Raw genomic sequence first — 15,400 nt, 5'->3', positions numbered from 1 at the left:
GGATCTCAAGGCTTGCAGTGATTTGTGGAGGGGAGGAGAGTAGATGAGGAGGAGAAGAGGCTTTCTTTATATTGAGAGGGTCCAGGAGGTTAGGGATTTTGTTCTTGAAATAGGTGGCGAGTTCTGCGGCTTTACTTACTGCTTTGTCGTCTGGGAATGAGAAAGCAGGTTGTTTGGTAAGTGATGTCACTAAAGCGAAGAGGGCTTTAGGATCGAATATGAAGTTATGAATTTTCTGAGCGTAGAAGTCCTTTTTTATCCGAAGAAGGGAGATCCTGTATTGATGCATTAGAGTTTTATAGGCTATGAGGTTTGTAGTTGAAGGATTCCTGCGCCAGATCTTTTCTTTGTGCCTAAGCTCACGTTTAACAGATTTGAGATTTGGAGTATACCAAGGTTTTTTAGGATCTTTGTTGCTTTGAATGTTTTTGGTGATTAGTGGGCAAGTAAGGTCTGCAACTTTGTTAGTGATTTTAGACCAGGAGGCCAAAGCTGAGTTAGCGTCTGTAAGATCTAGAATATTTAATTCCTGAGTGAGATGAAATAAAAGGGTATCTGGCTTGCAGAGTTTTCTGAAATGGATTGTGGTTCTTTGGGGGGCAGTAGGAATTGAGAGGTGGTTTCGTAAAGATAAGTTGATTAACTTGTGGTCAGACCAAGGTATAGAAAGGCAGGTAATATTGGAGTTGAGGGAGAGATTTTGATTTATGAAAATTAGATCCAGGGTATGACCAGCTTTATGTGTGGGTTCGTTTATGAGTTGTTTGAAACCCATGGAATTGAGGGAGCTGAGGAAGGCTTCACAGTTAGATGAGCGAGTTGTAGAATCAACATGGATGTTGAAATCTCCCATTAATATAGCAGGTGAGTCGGAGTCTATGTGTTTAGCAATGCATTCAATTAAGGGCGAAGGATCTGAGTCTAAATTTCCAGGGGGGTAGTAGGTGAGGCCGATTTGCAGATGTGATGATTTAAAGACAGCGAATTCGAAATTTTGAGAAGCACTGGATGCTTGAAGCGATAGTCTAAATTTTTTTTTGGCAGCAAGAAGAAGACCACCACCTCTTTTTTTCAATCTAGGGATAGAGAAGATATCGTAGGATTGAATTGGAAGTTGGTTGAGAAGGAAGTATGACACCAAGGTCTCTTACCTGATCTATCAGGTTATCTGATGGCAAGGCTGGGCCTCGAGTCCCAAAGTCTGGGTCAAGGACAGAGCCCGAGCCCAGCGTGATGCTACAACCCAGCCTGGAGGGTGGGTCTTGACACCTGGGCCTCAGCCCAGGCTTATCCAGGACATGGAGCCCAGACCCAGGCCCAATGCTATGATCCAGCCCAAAAGGTGGGTTCTGACATCTGGGCCTCAGTCTAGGCCATAGCCCAGACTCAGGCCCAATGCCGTGACCCAGCCCTGAAGTCAGCCCTGAAGTCAGTTCCCAATGCCAGGGCAATGGCCCATTCCCAGGCTCGATGCTGCAACCTGGCACAGAGGCTTGGGCCTGTTCTGGAGGCTGGGTCCCAATGCCTGGGCCTTGGCCTCAGGTCAGGCCCAGACCCAGAGCCCAGGCCTCAGGCTACTCCCTCTTCATCCTCATTTCTTCTGACGCCATTTGCTGAGGTTGCACCAGAGTTAATGGTGCATTTACCCCAGCGGACAGTGCTATTTTGATGTATGGCAATTCTATGGCCTGGGTCACATCATTGGGTCTGGGTCTATGCATCGAGTCCCAGCCTCAGGATTTGGTTGTAGCATCAGGGCTGGGCCCTGGTGTCAGGATCTGACCACCAGACTGTCTCGGCATTAGATCTAGCTCCAGGATCCAGCTTAGACCAAGGCCCAGGTGTTGGGTCTCAGCCTCTGGGTTAGGTTGCAGCGTCGGGCTTGGGTCCGGGCCAAGCCCTGGTGTCGGGAGCTGATCTCCGGGATGTGTCATGGCATCAGGCCTGGGTCTGGGCTCTAGCCTAGACCAAGGCCCTGGCATCAGGACCTGGCCTCTGGGCCAGGCCTCAGCATCAGGCCTGGGTTCGGCCAAGGCATCAGCCATGCATAGACTGAGAGCGTGGTAGATTGCCACAACTTCAGCCTAAGCAAGGCCCAGACTTTGGCCTGGGCCTAGGCCTCACCGGCGGATCTTCTCTGGACCAGCTAAGTAGGGGCCAGGGAGATTCTGGCCCCAGCATTTTCTGGGCAGGTATGCAGGAGCCCAGCTTTTTATTTTTGGCTTTTTTTTTTTTTTTGGGGGGGGGGGGTATTGCTTGATTAAATTTTTTTGTCATTTATTTATTTTTATTTATTTAACAACTTTTTTATACCGACATTCGTAGGTACATCATATCGGTTTACAAAGAACTAAGAGAAATACAGTGAACAGGGCAAATGGGGAAGGGTACAAATAACAATAGATATAGATTAACTAATAAGAATGTAAAAATAGTACAAAAGAACACTGAGAATAGATAACTGTAAACGTACTAATAATACAATAGGGGTAAGCTAGGGACACCAATAAGGGGATAAAATAAATAAATAAGATAAAATAATGAAATGGAGGGGACAGGAAGGGAAGGGAGCTGGAAGAATTATGCTGGGAAGGCCTGCTTAAAGAGCCAGGTCTTTAGCTTTTTTCTAAATTTGTATTGGCAGGACTCCGAGCAGAGTTTCGAGGGGAGAGCATTCCAATGGGAGGGACCAGCCACAGAAAGGGCACACTCCCTGGTGGATGTGAGATGAGCAATTTTGAGGGAGGGGATATGTAGGGTGGCTTTGAGTGAAGTTCTAGTGGGGCGGTTATGGTGGGTGAAGCGCAAGGGATCTTCAAACCAGTTGGAGTTGTGATAGTATAGTGCTTTGTGAATTAAACAAATCAAGCAATCCATGAACCAAAATTCACAGAAAAAAAAACCATCCAAAAATTAACAGAAAACAAAAACGAATATTTTTCCCCTGCACGTCCCTAATACTGACCTCATGATAAGGTAACATTTAGGGCTAAATGATCATTTTACTGTGCAGTTTAATAGTAAACTCCAACCTAAACTGAAGCATAATAAGATTAGAATCCTGATTCAGGAGGGCTAACTTCAAGGAGATGAGTGTTGAGAAAGCCCTACTGAGAATCCACCATCTGAAATTTGCGTAGGAACTTTGGTTAGCAATAAAAAGGAACATTGAAGAGGCAACAAATCTCTGTAAGATTGGTTAACAAAAGAAAAACAAGGAAGAGATCAATATGTTTCTCTAAGGAGGTAGCAGAAAGTGCAAAGAGATTTGCATTCAATAAATACAATAAAACACAGGCAGAAGAGAACAAGCAGAATTATAAGGATAAACAAAGGGCGACAGGGATAGCAGTTAGAGCAGCAAAGGCTGAAACAGAGGAAAACATTACCCAAGAAATAAAAGGAAGAAATGAAACCTTCCTTAGATACATAAGACAGATGTGGAAAACCAAAGTGGAGAATAGGTAGGATGGAAAATGTGGGATTTATGAAAAAGAGAACTATCAGAAGGCAAAAATCTTCTATAAGTTATATTGCTCAGTATTTGTAGAAGAAGGAGAAAGCAATAGAGGTAAGCAGAAAATGACATTTATGAATCTAAAACCATTTAGAGAGGAGAAGGTACTTGAAGTATTTACACAAAAGAGTGGATAAGGTCATGGGATCCACTGCTGTACATCCTAGCATAGTAAACGAATGGGATGTGCATATCAAAACCTTTTCTTTCATTTGTTTAAGTTATTTTTCTGGGGCTGTTAATTCATTTTTTAGTTTTGAATATCTCCCTTGCTTTTCTGGCTAAAAGTTAGATGGATAAGGCTTTGTCTGGCTAAGATTTAGCCAAATAAGAAAGGGGTGTGTTCAGGATGTTTTGAGGTGAGCCACAGTTAGGCGAATAATTTATCCAGCTAACTTTAATATTAGGATTTAGCCAAATAAATAAATGATATGCATAATCCTAGAGGTGCCCAAGAACAGGTCTAAAGTTCTTGGGCGCACAAACATCCATCAAATGGAAACTAGTAGCATTATTAGGGAGACATTTAACAAGAAAGAGGGATCCTACAGAAATTATTATCGAACTTGCACAGCTAGTATTGACAAAGAATTACTTTACATTTCAGGACAATTTTTAGCAGCAAATCAAGCCTAAAGCCATGGGAGCTGCCATGGCCCCAGATATCGCTAATCTATATCTGGCTGATTTTGAAAGTAAACTTTTTGACTGACTACCCTTTTAAAAATGATGTTCAATTATGGAAAAGGTACATAGATGATATTTTGATTTTATGGATGAGGGATTCAGAGCAATTACAGGTGTTTTATGAATGACTCAACCAAAGAGATCCCAATTTGACATTTCAAATAAGCAGCAGTAATGTCAAAATCTGATATTTAGATATATTGGTCAGGAAAGGTGCAGATGACATGTTCTCCACCACAATTTATAGAAAACCTAAGAATTGTAACAATTTCGTTCATTCATCCTTTCACATCCAAAAAATATCTTTTCTATGATTTCTTTTAGCTGAAAACACAATAAATCTTTCACCTACACATTAAAAAAACTTTTAATGCTGGAAACTTGGATTTCTATTAACGTGAAAAAAAACATGGAGGAAAAGACCTCAGACCACTGACATATCTTGTTCAGTGAGCTTAGAATATGTCACGTTATTTGCAGTCATTGGTCAGAAAAACCTTCATGTATCTAATAATCTTTATTCTTTCAAGAACTTGATTTATTAATTTTTTTGATTTTCCATAATTTAGATAAAAAGAGTACTTATCTCAGCACTTCAAACAAGATAAACTGTTCAGACAATCTGCTGCGGACATTGGCCAAATGTTTAGCCGACTAGGCTGCATCAGGGAGGAACTGTTTCACTAATATCATTGATCTTTGAATGAGAGCCAGATCCTGTCACATGGTAGGAGCACTGGATGGCCGGCACCATCTTGTGCTCCTACCATGTGACAGGGGCTGACCAATGGCACTGATAGCCCCTGTGACATAGTAACGGCAAAGGCTATCAGCGCCATTTTGAATACTGGCAGCCGACGGTCCGAGTGCAGGAGGTTGCTCCCGGACCCTCGCTGGACTTTTGGCAAGTCTTGTGGGGGTCAGGAGGGTCCCCTAAGACGTTCCAAAAGCCCTGGTGATCCAGCGGGGGTCTGGGAGTGATCTCCTGCACTCGGGCCATCGGCTGCCAGTAATCAAATTTTAAAGGGTCGGGGTGGGTTTAGGGATTATTTTTGTGTGCCGTTTTTCCCGCCCTCCCCCAAAACGATAAGGGAACTCCCACGATCAATATCGTGGGGTTTTCCTATCGTTTTGGGGGAGCCCCTGATTTCTGACGATTTTGAAAATATCGACGATATTTTCAATCGTCCGAAGCCCAATTCACATCCCTACTTTGTATTAGTGCTGTTAACATATGGGCTCGTGACTGTATTTTGGTCCTCCTATGCATCTACATATTCTCAGCACATTGTTAGGTAGTTTAATATTGGCCAACTTACTTTATTGATTGGTTCTTTTCTCTCTCTTTCTCAATATTGACTAGCATTGTTTATGGTGTTGTTTTGTTTATTTATTCATTCCAGCTGTTTCTCCAGCGGGTGCCTCAGCTGCTAACAAATACATTGTTCTCTATACAACATATAAGTGAGTTGTACAAGTGGACATATCCCTAAAGTTTTTTGAGCACGGCCCAAAGATTTCCGGTTCAGTTTATAGATGGTAGCCCATCACTTCAAACCCCTCCACCTCCCTTTCCCCTCCCCCTCCTTTCCTTCCCCTCCTCCCTTCTCCCCCTCCCCCCTTCCCCCTCCCTCCCCCCTCCTTCCCTCATGTAGTTTGTCCCTTAGTCACATTTTTAAATTGTACCCTCTACCTGCTTTGTAGTTCCATTTCACAATAATTTCTGTGTCCTGGATCCCCCCCTGTGTTCTCACTTGATGTTAATTTTTAAAAAACAATTTTCATTGTAATTTTGTGGTCACCGACCTGCACAGTAATTGCATAATTTTTATTTTATAGATTTAGAATCTTCCAGTCCCCCTGACGCAGCTTGATGTGAAACACGGCTGTGTCGGGGTCCTTTGCATTTACACAACTGTTTACTATGAATTTAATTTTGTGCACATTGTCTAGTGTGCATGTGTAAAATAAAAGTTATCTTTTGGTGTTAAACTGTTATTGTCCAGTATATTTGATGCCACACATTTTTCTGTTGTGATTTATCTATATGTGTGTGTGTTTCTCTCTGCCCTCCTCCTATGGGTATATCTCTTACATCTTCCTCAGTGAAGACTGAAGCAATGAATTTATTTAGTCTCTCTGCTATGGCTTTGTCATTCCTAAGTGCTCCTTTTACCCCTTTATCATCTAATGGTCAAACTGACTCCCCTGCAGGCTTTTTACCTAGACTGTACCTGAAAATGTTTTCATTATGAGGTTTTCCTTCTACGGCAAGCTTCTTTTCAAATTCTCTCTTTGCCTTCCTTATAAATGCTTTGCATCTGACTTGGCAGTCCTTAGGCTGTTTCTTGTTTTCTTCATTCAGATCCCTTTTCCATTTCTTGAAAGATGTTCTTTTTAGATATTATAACCTCTCTCACATCACCTTTCATCCATGCCAGTAGTTATTTAGCCTTCTTTCCACCTTTTCTAATGCATGGAATACATCAGTTTTGGGCTTCTAAGGTGGAATTTTAAGCAATATCCATGCAGCAATGTCATCCAGAGGCACCCTCAGGCCATTCCTGCCACTGACCATTTAAATATGAGGAGATTGGGCACACACATGCCCTAGGAGCACTCAGGAAGGCAGCGGTGCAACAGGCAAGCTGGGCTCGTTGTCTTGCTGTGGGTGCGTTGGGTTGCAGAAATGCAGCAGACAACCATGTCACAGAGAAAGGGGCCAGGCCCGGTGTCAGGAGCACAGGTGAGTGCAAAGGTTCATCAAGCATAGCCCCCCAACTCTCCCCCCTGAGGGTTTACATCTCCTGGAGTGTGAAGCATGGAATTCCTTCAGGAGGTTTTTATCTAGAATATTGGAGTCAGGCTCCCAGGTGTTTTCTTCTGTTTTCCCATTTGTTGGGTCATCATCAGATGTTCAGAACTTCCTTTACCTGGTAGGTAATGTCATCTTTGGAGGTCATTTCTTGAGGTTCTAGTGGCCTCCTTGAGGGCCATGAAATGACCAAAGGCTTCAAGGTGGAAACATTGAAGACACTGTGAATTCCTAGGGAAGTGGGCAAGTGTAACTGGTAGGTCACTGGACCTATTTGCCATAGGATCAGGAAAGGCCCAATGTATCAGTGTGTGAACCTCAGGGAGGGCATCCAAAGTCGAATATGGTGGGTACTTAGCCAGACTTTGCCTCCAGGATTAAATTGAAGAGCTGGTCTTTGGTGTGCATCCATGGCTTCTCTGGCCTGCTTGGCTACCTTTAAGAGCATTTCCTTGGTTCACACCAAGAGTTCTTCGAGTTCCCAGGCTGATAGCTGGGCTGTAGGCAATGGAACATTCAAAGGATTGGGCAACGGGGGTGCTGGTTGTCTCCCAAATACGATTTGAAAGGCAGATGCTCCTGTAGCGAGGTTGAAATTAGAGTTGTGGGGAAAACTCCACTCATAGGAAGAGGGAGGCCAAATTATCTTATGGTCATTGGCATATGCCCTGAGGAACCATTTTAATGTGCAATTGGTCTACTCAACTTGGCCATTAACTTAGGGGTGATTTGCCATCATGAAATCCAAAGAGATATTGAACTTTTAGCAAAGGGAGCACCAGTATTTGGCCATGAACTGGGGTTCACAGAAAGAGATGATGTGGTTGGGCAAACTGTGGAGGTGAAGGATGTGAAGTGTGAATAGTTGGGCTAGTTATGGAGCCATGGGGAGTCCCGTAAGAGAAAACAAATGAGCCATCTTTGAGAAACAGTCAATGAAAACCAAAATTTGAGAGAGAATTGGTGGACAAATGGGTTTGGGTTCCCTGGGGGCTGGCAATGGCTGTAACAGCTCTCAGGATCATCCAGCCAATGGTTTCTGCTACACGCAGGCAGAACAAGAGTCCACATAGACTCAGAAATCTCTCTGCATCTGGGGCCACCAGTAATATTTCTAGAGCTTTGCAAGAATTAGTGCCCATCCAGGGTGACCTGTGACATGAGAGACTTTAACACTTTTTCTCAGAGTTTATGTGGGAGAAACTTATTCCCTGGTGGGAAGGTCATGTGGTGGCTAGAAGAATCCAGGCAGGGTCAATAATATGTCTGGGAGGTTCCGAAGTATCCTCCTTCAGGAAGGACCGGGATAGTGCATCTGCATGAATATACTTGAGGGCTGGTTGGTACCGTAGCTCAAAGTTGAAATGTGCAAAAAATAGAGACCAATGAGCCTGCCAAGCATTTAGCCATTGAACATGGTAGAGTTGTTCCAAATTTTTGTGCTTAGTGTAGATCAGTGGTTCTCAACCTTTTTTCTGTCGGGACACACCTGACAGATGGTTCTCACATGCGTGACACACTGACCCATGATCATCACGGGGCTAGATGTAAAAGTACAGTTTGCATCCACGGGAACCCCCCTGACCCAAAATAATGGATGTAAAGCAGAATTATGACATTCCCCATACAACTCACCCTACAAAAAAGATATTCTTGTTCTGGTGTCATCTCAGTAACAGCAACTCAAACTCCTTCTACTTCCAGGCTCAATAGCCCTACTTATGAAAAGACAGCAGTTTACCACCAATGCATGTCCTCTTGAGAAAACACAACAAATAAGACTAATACAAATGCTTACATGCTAGTAAAATATCTCATCTCGGTAACAGACACAGAACCGACCTAACATACTCCCAGGATCTGTAGTAATGCACATAAACTAATCCGCACACAGTTACAACTGTATTATGGAATACACTCAAACAGGAGCAACCCTATCTATGAAAAGGCAACACTATAAATATTAAATCAGGCCCTAAAAACCAATACACCTCTTATTAGGAAAACAGAACTAGCAAGCAGCTATAGATCCCCACACAGAAATAATTGTAAAACTATATTAATAAGCAGAATAAATGTTTCTAAACAGCTATGAACAGAATAACATCCAACAATTAAAAACTCATAAAAACTATTAAAAATTCTCCAAACACCAATAAAATATTTCAAAAAAAGCAGACACATCACATAATATTAAATAATTAAAATGGCAGTCAATCAAGAAAAATAAACTTAAAAAGCCACCTTTACTTACCCCCTCCAGCAGCTCTCCTGCTCCTCTTCCATGCAGGCCGTAGCACACAGCAGAAGCAGCAGTAGAGGCTAAGCTCTATACTCATGGTCCTCTTCCTTAATGCCCATGTCTCTCTCACACACACACACCATACCAGTCATGCCCCCATGACCAGTTTCTGTCTCTCACACACCAATCATCTCCCAAACAGTCTTTGACACACACACACCAGTCACCTTCCTGAACAGTTTCTCTCATGCCATACACACACACAGGCTTCCCACTCCCGTGTTCTACTTACATATACGGGCTTCTCACTCTCATAATCACTTTCTCTGTCTCACACACACTCATCAGTCTCTCACTCCCATGCTTGTTCTCTCCACATGCACAGGCTTCTCATTCCCATAATCACTTTCTTTCTCTCTCTCACACACACACACACACACACACAAACACACACCAGTCACCTGATCTCTCTCATGCATACACACACACAGGCTTCCCACTCCCATGTTCTCTTTCAGATATATAGGCTTCTCACTCCCATGCTGTGTCTCACACACACCCAGGTTTCTCACTCCCATGCTCACTCTTCACATGCACACACACACACACACACACACACACACACACCAGTCACCTGATCTCTCTCATGCATACACACACAGGCTTCCCACTTCCATGTTCTGTCTTACATATACAGGCTTCTCCCTCACATGCTGTGTCTCACACACACCCAGGTTTCTCACTCCCATGCTCACTCTTCACATGCACAGGTTTCTCATTCCCATAATCACTTTCTTTCTCACACACAAACACACACACACACACACACCAGTCACCTGATCTCTCTCATGCATACACACACAGGCTTCCCACTTCCATGTTCTGTCTTACATATACAGGCTTCTCCTTTACATGCTGTGTCTCACACACACCCAGGTTTCTCACTCCCATGCTCACTCTTCACATGCACAGGTTTCTCATTCCCATAATCACTTTCTCTCTGTTACACACACATACATACACACACACACACACCAGTCTCTCTCTCATTTCCATGCTCGCTCTCCACTGCACAGGCTTCTCATTCCCTGAATCACATTCTTTCTCTCATATTCACACACACCAGTCTCTTTCTCTCATACACACCGTCACCTTACCAACCAGTCTCTCGCTCTTATGCATGCACACACACACACAGGCTTCCCACTCCCATGCTCTCTCTCTGTCACATAATCAGGCTTCTCACTCCCATGCTTTCTTTCACACACATCCACCCTCCCCCCTCCACAACAGCAGGCTTCTTACGCCCATGCTTTCTCACATACCCAGATTTCTCACTTCAGTGCTTTTTCTCTCTCTCTCACACACACACACACACACACACACATCAGTCACCTCCCTGACTAATGTCTCACACTCTCACATACACATCAGTCATCTCCTTGAGCAGTCACTTTCATTGTCTCTCACATATACACATACATCAGCTCTCTGACCAGTTTCTCTCACTCACACACATGCTCTCAATCACACGCAGGCTGGCTGCTTCTTTCTCTCACTCACTTCCTCTTCCCCGCCCCTCCTCGAGCACAAATGGTAGCTGCAGCAGCCTCCTCCTCCAGCCCCCACAGGCCAAGAAAGTAGAATCCCATCGGCCGCAGGAGGCTCATGCTGCTCTCTCCTTTCCCAATTACCGTCTGCTTCAATTGCTCGGGGGACGATGCTGCAGCTGCCGCTGCTACTTTATCACGCGGCACTGCTCTTTCTCCTTCCCGCGCACCGCGTATCACTTCCTCTTCCGGGTCACGGGGGGGGGGGGGGGGGGGCAGGCGCGGGAAGAAGAAAAGGCCAGCCGTGGGTGCCACAGCTTTTTTTTTAGCTGCCGTTCCCACTGGGCTTGAACATGTAGCTGCCGTTCCCACTGGGCTTGAACATGTTGATAGCCCGGCGGCAACGGCAGCAGGGAAGAAAGAGCAGTGGGAGAGCCCGGGAGCACGCAACACAGCAGCCGGTGCTTGGCGACCCACTAGTGTGTCGCGACACACCGGTTGAGAACCGCTGGTGTAGATGGTCAGGCAATGCTGGGCTCTTTCAAGCCAATGGTGCCACTACTCCTGTGAGAGCTTGATGGACAGAAGTTCCCTGTCACCAATCCCATAGTTATGTTCTGCAGGGAAGAATTTTCAGGAGAAGATGGAGCATGGATGGAGGGCACCCTTATCTGAATGCTGACTCAAGATTGCCCCTACTCCCATGGTAAACGCATCCACCTTGATGATAAAAGAGCCAGTAGGATCTGGATGGTGGATATAGGGATTCCGAAGAAAGACATCCTTCAGTTCTTGAAATGTGGTGATGGCCTCCGATGGCCAGATCCTGGTGTTCACCCCATTTATGTAATTCATTATTTTAAGGCCTACCAGCAAATGTTACAAGACCATTGCAACTTCTACAAAACTCAGCAGCTAGACTTTTGACAGGAACTAAAAGATCTGATCATATTACCCCAATATTAAAAGACCTTCACTGGTTGCCTGTTAAATACAGAGCACAGCATAAAATCCTATCCCTAATTCATAAACACTCTACAATGAAAAGATTGAATGGTTAACTTCATCATTACATTTTCATATCCCTTCAATAATTACTAGATCAGCAGGTACAGGGATGTTACCAATTCTTTCCCCTAAGATTGCGCATCTGAATAATGTGAGAGAAAGGACTATTTCTATTGCTGGGCCCCAACTGTGGAACTCTATAGCACAAGTATTAAGGTTGGAAGCAGACATTAAAATATTTAAAAAGAGCATTAAAACATGGCTATTCAAACAAGCCTTCCAAGAGTTGTTAACCCAATGATCTTAACCTACTAATTATATAACAAGGTAAAGTATATTGTTGATTTTATTCTCTGCTCTTACCATACTGCTTCTCTAGCTGTATAAATTTTATGATTATTTAGTTTACTATTTTATTTTATTTATATTATGAAACTATGTATTTACTTCCTTTTCTCTTTGGAAATGCAAAAAAGTTTAAATGAATATTTGTTAAATAATGTAAACCGATTTGATATATTCTCATGTAACATCGGTATATAAAAATTATTAAATAAACAAATTATGGGTAAGTGCTGTAAGGGGAATTACAATTTTCGAGTAGTTGGAAACAAATTCTGGTAATAGTTGCCAAAGCCTAAGAATCTATGCAGAGCACGTAGCCTGGTTGGTTTCAGCCAGTCCTGTATGTTTTGGACCTTATCTGGGACCATGTGGATGGCCTTGTTAGACACAATGTACCCTAGGAAGGGAAGACTCTCCTTCTCAAAAAGGCACTTCTCCAGCTTTGTATATTGTTTGTTGTCTTGCAGTCTCTGGAGTACAAGCCACACATGTTGGCAGTGAGTATGAAGGTCCTTAGAAAAGATAAGGATATCATTGAGGTAGATGGTGTAGATGTAGAGGAGGTCTCTAAAGATCTCATTCATCATCTTGTGAAATACTGCAGGTGCATTGCAGAAACCAAATGGCATTACCAGGCACTCATAGTGCCCATCTCATGAATTTAATGCCATCTTCCACTCATCTCCAGGCTGAATGTGATTTAGGTTGTAGGTGCTGTGGAGGTCCAGTTTAGTTAAGACCCTAGATTTTTGGAAGCAATCAAATAGCTCAGTGATGAGTGATAGTGGGTAATAATCTTTCTTAGTAATGCCTACCCACTTCTCTATAATCTATGCTTGGGTGCAGTGAGCCATCCATTTTGGAAATAAAGAAAAACCCATCCCCGGCCGAGGAGGTAGAAGGGCAGATGAAACCCCAGTTGAGGTTTTCTTTGATAGATTTTGTCATTGCTTTGGTTTCCGGGACAGATAATGGATATACCCTGCCTCAAAGCATGCGCCCAAGGAGCATTCTGGAAGGCAGTGGTGCGGCAGGCAGGCTGAGCCCGGCATCTTGCTGTGGCCGCATCAGGTTGCAGAAATATGGCACACAGCCACGTCACAGAGAAAGGAATCAGGTCCAGCATCGGAAGCGTAGGTGAGTGTAGCGGTTTGCGGCTTTGCCGCGCAGAATGCCAAGGGCAACAGTCAAAGCAGAAAGTGATGTTGTAGTTTCGTCAAAAGCATCAAGGCTTATTGGTTAAGGGTAGTAATCCCTTATCTCCAGTTTCAGCCACCAGTTTTCCAGTATACAGCTAGTAGGGGTGTGCATTCGTTTTGAACTTAAATGTAAAACGCTACTTTTTTTTTTTTAACTTAAAAAAGTGATGAGGCGAAAACGATCGGATTTCCAACTTATTCAACATAGCTATGTTGAATACATTGGAAATCGCGATTGTTGATCCAAAATAAAAATTTAAACCCCTCACCTTCCTTAATCCCCCCCCAAAGACTTACCACAACTCCCTGGTGGTCCAGCGAGAAGTCAGGATGCCATTTTCTGAACTCCTTTGCGAGGAGCACGTGACGTCGGCGCCACGTCGGAGTGACGCGGCGTCACGTGATTCCCCGCGGGTTCGCTCCAGGACCCTCGTTCGACCCAAAAGGAACTTTTGGCCAGCTTGGGGGGGCCTCCTGACACCCCCAAGCTGGCCAAAAGTTCCTTTTGGGTTGAACGAGGGTCCCGGAGCAAACCCGCGGGGAATCACGTGATGCCGCGTCACTCCGACGTGGCGCCGACGTCACGTGATTCCCCGCGGGTTCGCTCCGGGTGTCAGGAGGCCCCCCTGGGTGTCAGGAGGCCCCCCCAAGCTGGCCAAAAGTTCCTTTTGGGTCGAACGAGGGTCCCGGAGCGAACCCGCGGGGAATCACGTGACGCCGCGTCACTCCGACGTGGCGCACAATTAAACTCTGGAATTTGTTGCCAGAGGATGTGGTTAGTGCAGTTAGTATAGCTGTGTTTAAAAAAGGATTGGATAAGTTCTTGGAGGAAAAGTCCATTACCTGCTATTAAGTTCACTTAGAGAATAGCCACTGCCATTAGTAATGGTTACATGGAATAGACTTAGTTTTTGCGTACTTGCCAGGTTCTTATGGCCTGGATTGGCCACTGTTGGAAACAGGATGCTGGGCTTGATGGACCCTTGGTCTGACCAAGTATGGCATGTTCTTATGTTCTTATGTTCTTACAAAGATCGAAGAAAGAAAAAATATGAAAAGGACCACCGAGGCCTGGGCTTCGAGCTTGGGCCAAGGATCATGTGTTGGGATCTGGCCTCCAGGCCAGGACTTGGAATCTGTTCTGGGTATGGGATGAAACTCTGGCATCGGTTGTCTGCAGACTGGGCCTCAACATTGATCCTGGGTCCGGGCCCTGCCCTAGGCTAAGGACCAGGCATCGGGATAAGGTCAGGATGCAGTATGTCATTTGGTAAGCTTGTGGATATTCTTGGAAATTTCCTGGCCTGAACCTTTGCTCTGGTCTTGGTTGAGGCCCGGCATTGTTCCAGGGCCTAGGCTGAGATCCCGATATTGTGCTCGGTCATGGCCCCCTTCATCAGGCTGCAGCTTATGCCTAGGAAAAGCCCAAGTCTCGGGCCTAGGCCTACGCCGAGGCACCAGATTTGCACTCGTGCATAGGCAGGGACCCCTGCTTTGTGTCTCGGTCTATTCCCTAGCAGGCCCTGGCAATTTTTTATTTTTTAATTGGTTTTCAAATTGAAATAAGATTTCAACAAAGCTTTGTCAGAATGTATCTTGTTCCATTTTGAAAACAACCCAATTTTGTCTCATTTCCTGTTTTGTTTCCCCACAAATGTTCATTCCTAGTCACAGCTGCAATCTCTGTGCTAAGTCTTCTCCAGGGCAGACTTCATTCACAGATAAGATTTCAGATAGGGCCCAACAGGCCAACATCTCTCTTAAAGATAGGAATTTCTGGCAGAGCTCTGCTGGTGTTACTGGCTTCACATTGCTGTATTTTTTTCTGAGAGGTATTCAACCTTTGCATCTGCACACAGATTTGTGCAACTGAACCTCTCCCTTATCAGTGCACAGCCAGGCCCCTCAGTTCTTTTAAAAAACTGGACACCAAATCTGCTGTTACAAAGAAATTTATTCGGAGCCATCTGGAATGGAACAAGTACAGGGATTAACAACTCCTTGCTGTTCAGATCAGCTCCTCTCAGGAGCATATAG

Source organism: Rhinatrema bivittatum, chromosome 1 (assembly GCF_901001135.1).
Source record: "Rhinatrema bivittatum chromosome 1, aRhiBiv1.1, whole genome shotgun sequence".
NCBI lineage: Eukaryota > Metazoa > Chordata > Amphibia > Gymnophiona > Rhinatrematidae > Rhinatrema > Rhinatrema bivittatum.
The sequence above is the reverse complement of the archived record's forward strand: the minus strand, read 5'-3'. Positions refer to the sequence as shown.